This window comes from Clytia hemisphaerica, unplaced genomic scaffold (assembly GCF_902728285.1).
Source record: "Clytia hemisphaerica strain Z4C2 unplaced genomic scaffold, Clytia hemisphaerica genome assembly, whole genome shotgun sequence".
In the NCBI taxonomy this organism is placed as follows: Eukaryota; Metazoa; Cnidaria; class Hydrozoa; order Leptothecata; family Clytiidae; genus Clytia; species Clytia hemisphaerica.
The window spans coordinates 25,351-32,652 of record NW_027104375.1 but is presented as its reverse complement, the minus strand read 5'-3'; positions in this window follow the sequence as shown (position 1 = coordinate 32,652).

Genomic DNA, 7,302 nt, shown 5'->3' with positions numbered 1-7,302 from the left:
TTGTATACTTATCTTATAGTACATGGTGCCACTCTCTTCTCAAACAACAACCAGAGTATGATCCAGAAGACTGGGGCTTTGTCTTGCAAGATGAAAAGTACGTACCATTATGGATGACACAACGCGAAGCATCCAACGAATGTCGCGAACTAATCAAATGTGGTTGCAAAAAAGGTTGTACTGGTCGGTGTAAATGCAAAAAGGCAGAACTCCCTTGCACAGAGCTTTGCCAATGCGGAGGAAGTTGTCAGAAGCTTTAACATTGAACTATAATGACATTAACTATATAGTTTATTTACATGAACAACTTTCACATTCAAGATCTCAAGATTCTTTTTAAGCTATTTTGGTAAAGCGAAAAAGTAAAGAACATTTTCGTGTCCTAGTCTCTTTAAACTTGTCACTCTTTGGGTTGACTTTCTTAGCTTTCTTGACAATCAATTACAAAAACTAAGATCAAGCAGTAGTATTTTCTATCTGGCATCGTACAAGCTTTTTTTAATTTTATAACTTTTATATTTTTGTATAACTTTATATGAACATAATTGAAAAACTCTGTTTTCAGGTAACTAATTTCAGATTTTGAAGGTGTTGCTTTAATGTAGATTTACTCTTATTGGGTACATCTAAGTAGATTTTTGTAGCCAAAAAAGTTGTTCAGTTTTAAATTAGCTTTCCAACGATGTATAACATGATGGGTTTTGAGGAACTTGAAAAATCACTAAAATTGATGACGTCATTTTTTAATTTAAAATCGACATTTACTCTTATTGGGTACATTTTCTGAAGTTGGTGTAAGCAAAAAAGTTGTTCAGAATTTAACTAGCTTTCCAGCAATATATAATATGACAGGTTTTGGGGTGACATATTTGTTTGTCAACAAATGCTGACAGGGAGTGACACATGACATTTGACACTTGTCTCCCTTGAAAATTTTGATCAGTTGATCATTCTTGACCTCTGTGCCAAATTTCATGCTTTTATCACAATTTGCACGATTTTTCTTCTAACTGACTCCACTATTACACACCTTTCAAACACAGATATCTGTAAAGCCCGAAGGGCTAGATTTGCGGCTTTTATCGAAAAGTGAAGCCTAGGTTTGGAAGGATTTCCTACCAAAGTCACGTGACTAAAATATGCAATTTCACCAGTTTGAGAGATGTGAAATAGCGTTTGCCGCCTACGTTTTTTGATCTCGCGCTCCGAAAACAATTAAAATGCTAGATCCTATCCATCGGCACGAAATTTAAAAAGTCAAATTTTTGCTTCACTTTTTTTTGCTGGAGAAAGCTTAAAGTTGCCTATCTAGCCCTTCGGGCTTAGATATCTGTGCTTTCAAACCCTTGCGCAAAAAATGGGGTTGGGCTCGAGTCTCAGGGTTGAGAAATCAAATGTCTTGAAGTTATTGCAAACTTTGTCTGATAAACTCGGAACTAATCCTTTTCTAAACTATAGAGTTGAAAGGTATAGGCGAGGGGCAAATCACAAAAATAAATCTCGTACACAATTTTACAATTTTATAAATCAAAAATCAAAATCAAAAATAAATCATAAATCAAAATAAATCAAAAATAAATCATAAATCTCGTACACCATTTTTCGAGTGATTTACCCCTCGGGTATAGGGATGTATGAACAATCAATCATAGTCATAAATTTTACCCTGACAAAACCTTCTACCTATCGTTTCAATACTTTACAAGTCTCAGATATTTCCATATTCCTTTATGATATAGGCTTGAAAAAGTAGCATGTTTGAGAGAGATCTTTGGTTTAATTAGTTAAGCTGTGTAAATGACACATATAAATTGAAAACTAAAAACTTGCTATATTTCTCAAATATATAACTATATTACCAATATCTATTTCCTATCTACGACGAGTCGAACCAAGAACCAAGCCAAAAGCTTTGAACTACAACTGATAAGCTACTGTTCAGTCAAAAAAAAGTAGGCTTATTAGCAAAAGATTATTTTGTAATAATCGCAAGTTCTAACCAAATTAAATCATATCTTACAAAATTATCCAACCCAACCCTTTATCATTATATTTCAATTATCTTTTCTTGTATTTTTTATTGCTTTGGTGTCAAGTAGACTCACATCAATTGACATCAGTACAAATAACAAGTAATTTGTGACGATTTTTTTAAATAACTGAGATAAAGCAGAAATATGTGTCCATCACTCCAAATATTGTTTACTTCATAAAAAATTCCACATGCGCTTTTAGCATACTCCCAATCCTTAGAATTTCCTCCGCGTCGGAGTGTAAAATTATCTGACTTTACTTATTTATGTGCATCCAGTGAACTCCATCACTGTGTGGTGTGAGATTCTGATAGCTAGTACCAATTGGCGTCCGGCACGCTTCACGCTATGTTTTGATGTAAATACATGTAAAATCGATGTTACTATTATTTGTACAAAAAACAAACCACTTTTTAACCTCTTCTTGACTTGATCTAAAATAAATATTAGTTTTGGACGATCTCTTGTTATTTGCAAAATAGAGAGAGCTCTTTTAGCTAGCTAGCTCAAGCTAGCATATCAGGTAACCAGAGCAGTCTGAGTTTGGAAAAAACGCGCCACGCAAGTAAAGTGTGTTTTACGACGATTTGATTAGACTTTTGTGATTCACCCAGGTGTTTCAGGGATCGGGGAGTTCAGAGCGTACTTGCCTGATTCCACTATTTCGTCATTTTCTCCAAATTTCCGCCCCAGTTGTATTGAAACCGAGTTTATGTATTTGCACTTTTGAGGACGGTAGAGTGACTGAAGCGCTTTGGAAAAACCCGCAATTCCGCCCCATAAAATCGAGGACGGTAAAAGTGCTGTTTTACCGTCGTCCTCAGCTGGTCAGGATCTACTCAAATTAGAACATTACCGTCTCCGTCGCTGAAAAACGCACATACATAAACTCGCTAAAGATAACCAGGAAGTTGTCAGAAATTTCCAATTCCAAAATCCCAACCGAGTTTTTGCTAAATTCCATTCGTCCGGAATAAAATTGCATGGTGGAACTAATTTATTGTACAGTGAAATGATCAAATATCGTATCCAGAACCACTTTTACCCCATTTTTTATTTTACTGGTATACGTGATACAATCGTGAGCGTCATAAAGTGAGCTAAAGGACTGGATACGAGTTTTGAAATTATCAAAACTTTCTAAGAGAAAGACTTGAATATGTTACCTGTAAATGACTTTCTCAACCGCCGATAAACCATTAGTATTTGGGTCAAACTCCACTGCTTCGTTCGAAAAAGGACCACTTTCCGTCAACAACCGTGAAACTCCACGTCAGTGCGAGTTGGTATTTCGATCCCCTACTTTTATGATATTATGATAAATAAATAAAATGCCTTTAATTTATAATTAAAATTGTCAAAATTTCGAAAACTCAAAAGATAGCATTGCAAGATGTGAGCTACGATGCTATCGTCCGTTAGACTCAGAGAGGGATATAAACACCTCGCTCATCGGCTAACTATTTACACTCATCCCCCGCTTTCAGGCTGGAGTTTCAGGGGGGTACCCGATCCGCAATTCCGCCAATTTTTTCTCCAATTTCCGTCAAAACGTTCAAAAATGAACCGAAATTCCGCCACCGAAAATTCCTTTGAAATTCAAGATTTTTGTCAAAACCTTTTTCTGAATTCCGTTTTTCCGCACTAAAATTGTCTAATTTTCCGTCCACCAGAGAACCCAATTTCCGTAATTTCGTCTAAATTTTCGCCAGCAATTCCGCCACTCCGCCTGAAAAAAGAGTCGATTCTTATCTGGTACCAGATGTAGAAATATGCTGACACGCTTTGCTCTGAAGGTCGGTCATATTTTAACATATTGGTCTGCTCCTTTAGAGCTTTAGCGTGGGCGGCCGCCAATACGCCATCGGAATATCAGATAAGGTCGATTCCGCTCTCCTCTCCGCCAATCATGAACCCCCCCACCCTTTCAATTTATCCTGCGTCCTACCAGTCATACATCATTCCATTTAGCAACCTTACCGTTTGGGTGTGAACGCCAACACTTTTCTCCAATTGAAAGCTATCAAATACCAACAACAACAACAACACCTCTTTTTAATCACCTCGCTAATATCTCGAATCCGCCCAAATTTCCACGACCACCAGCCCGCCACACCCACCACCCTTCGTGTTTTGCTCTGCGCGGATGAAAGAAAAATGCGGGTCAAAATGCAGGATTTTCCCGTGATCTCTCAACACGAAATCATGATTACGTAAACAAATTCAGTGCTCCGAAAAAATCAGGGAAGTCAAAAAATCAACAAGCAGTTTGTCATTTGTCAGGTTTATAACTTTGTCATTTTATTTTGACTTTAAACGTTTGAAATTCTTACTAAGGCCCAACTGAAATGGTATTCAATCCTTTATTTAAGAGTTAATTTTTGTGTATATATATACACGAACAAATGAAAGCTGTGTCTTCCTTTGTTGTTTCAGTGTATAAAATATCGAAAACTGTATACCCATACGGCAAATAATGTCAAAATGGAGGGGTAGGGTTTTTCCTGTGGTAAAATGTTACCACTCTTCAAAATGCCAGGGGATGTCAATCGAAAATTTTGATTGCCGAACCAATCGAATATAATCTAAACCAATCGCAGTGATAGACCTTTTTTCAATAAGAGTCCACCCTGTTTAATAATTATGTAGTAGTCCAGCAGAAAAACAATGATAAAACCATGCATAGTTATTAAGATATGCATGATACAGTAATTATGCATCGCTCTATCATTGTTTTTATGGCTGGACTACATAATTATTCAACAGGACGTCCTCTTTATAAAAGAGGTCTATTGACCGAATCGATCGAAGCGAATCTAAGTGATTGAACAAACAATTGAAGACAATCGAAGATTTACATATTTTTTTCCACTTTGATTGAATTCGATTGTTCAATCAATCCACTTTGATTAAGTCCAATCGATTCGACCAATCACTTCGATTAGGCGGCAATCACAAATATCTTCCTTTCGCATCCTCGTTGGGTCTAAAAAGTGAAGCGGTCGGTCGGTCGGTTGGTCGTAAAAATTTTCAGGTTTCCATTTTTCCATCCATTTTTGGAGTGCATTCTTGGAGGAAACTCCCAGCCAGCCAGCAGCCAAAACAACCGCGTGTAATGGGTGGTTTGAAATTATGCACAAGTGTTTCAACCAGTATTCCAACGAAGCCATATTTTGGTTTGTACAGAAATTTTGCCCGCTCAAATCAAAACAACAAAATGGTCAATCTCATTAAAGTAAAAATTGCCGCCACAGCATTTCCCTACATAAAAATTCTGGTCACGTGAGCATCCATGATTTTAGACCAATGAAAACGCTTCATTTCCCCGGATTAAATTTGTGTCTACACTAACACGTGAGAAATAGAAAAAAAGGGAGAAAACCGGGGGTCAAATTACATTTTTCTCTCTTCTTGCGGCAAACATAAAAGACTTTTAATAGGCCATTTATTTAAGAAAGGGGTGTTATATCATAAATAGATTATATAAGTAAGTGATATTTTAAGTAACAAGTTCATTAACAATTTTATTTTGAAGTTTGTTTTTAAAAACAAAACCCCCGTGCTAGATGATAATTTCCTTTTCTTAACTTATGGACCCATTTGGAAGTATTTGAAATACAGATCATTTGTTAGTGTAGTTGCAGCCTATACAAGAATTGGAATCTAAAGTCTGAAGTCGTAACTCCTTGCCAGTGACCCTGCAGAGAAATTTTTAGTTGGCAGGCACTGACTTTAGGTTGATTTGGAAATTGTTTTATTTTGAAATGTAATCTTCACTTTAGATGAATACTTTTATTTATTTGGATTCATGAAAGGTTCAAGGTTTCTTTACTTTTTATTTCAAATTATTTCATTGATTTACAGTGAAAATTCCAAGCACTTTTCTGTGGCCGTTATACGGCCAGAAGACTCAATTTTAAATTGAGTTTTTAAACTCAATATTTAAAGAAAATTTTTTTTTTGAGTATTTCAGGGTTCGAATTATAGCTTTGCACTTCGCAAAATGCGAAGTGAATTTTAGATTTAGCAACCAAAAACGATTTCCTAACTCAAAAATGCGAAGTTAAAAGATAATAAGACAACACCTATTTTGCTACCCTCACATTTGTTTATCTATAATATTGCTTTACCAAATTGATGCCTCATAACTTTCTTCATTTGTTTATCTATTGCTTTATTTACTTGCTACCTCGCAACTTTATTCACTCGTTTATCCAGGTTTATCTATAGCTTTATCAACTCGTACCTCGTTATTTTCTTCATGCGTTTATCTATTGCTTTATCTACTCGCTACCTCGCAACTTTCTTCATTCGTTTATCTATTGCTTTATCTACTCGCTACCTCGCAACTTTCTTCATTCGTTTATCTATTGCTTCATCTACTCGCTACCTCGCAACTTTATTCACTCGTTTATCTATTGGTTTAACAAGTCGGTACCTCGTTATTTTCTTCATTCGTTTATCTATTGCTTTATCTACTTGCTACCTCGCAACTTTCTTCATTCGTTTATCTATTGCTTTATCTACTCGCTACCTCGCAACTTTATTCACTCGTTTATCTATTGGTTTAACAAGTCGGTACCTCGTTATTTTCTTCATGCGTTTATCTATTGCTTTATCTACTCGCTACCTCGCAACTTTCTTCATTTGTTTATCTATTGCTTTATCTACTCGCTACCTCGCAACTTTCTTCATTCGTTTATCTATTGCTTATCTACTCGCTACCTCGCAACTTTATTCACTCGTTTTTATCTATTGGTTTAACAATCGTACAACTCGTTCTTTATCTTTCTTTATCATTCGTTCGTTTATCTATTGCTTTATTAACTCGCTACCTTGCAACTTTCTTCATTCGTTTATGTATTGCTCAATCAACTCGCTACTTCGCTACTTTCTTCACTCGTTTATCTATTGCTTTATCAACTTGCTACTTTGCTACTCTCTTCACTCGTTTATCTATTGCTTTATCAACTTGTCACTTCGCTACTTTATTCACTCGTTTATCTATTGCTTTACCAACTTGCTACTTCGCTACTTTATTCATTCGTTTATCTATTGCTTTATCTACTCGCTACTTCGTTACTTTATTCATTCGTTTATCTATTGGTTTATCAACTTGCTACTTCGCTACTTTATTCATTCGTTTATCGATTGCTTTATCTACTTGATACTTCAAAACTTCACTATACTTTGCTTTGTCTACAACCACTTAGTCTTACTTCGCTTTTGTCAAGAAATGTATTAAAGATACTTTCACAATTTCTTTCAA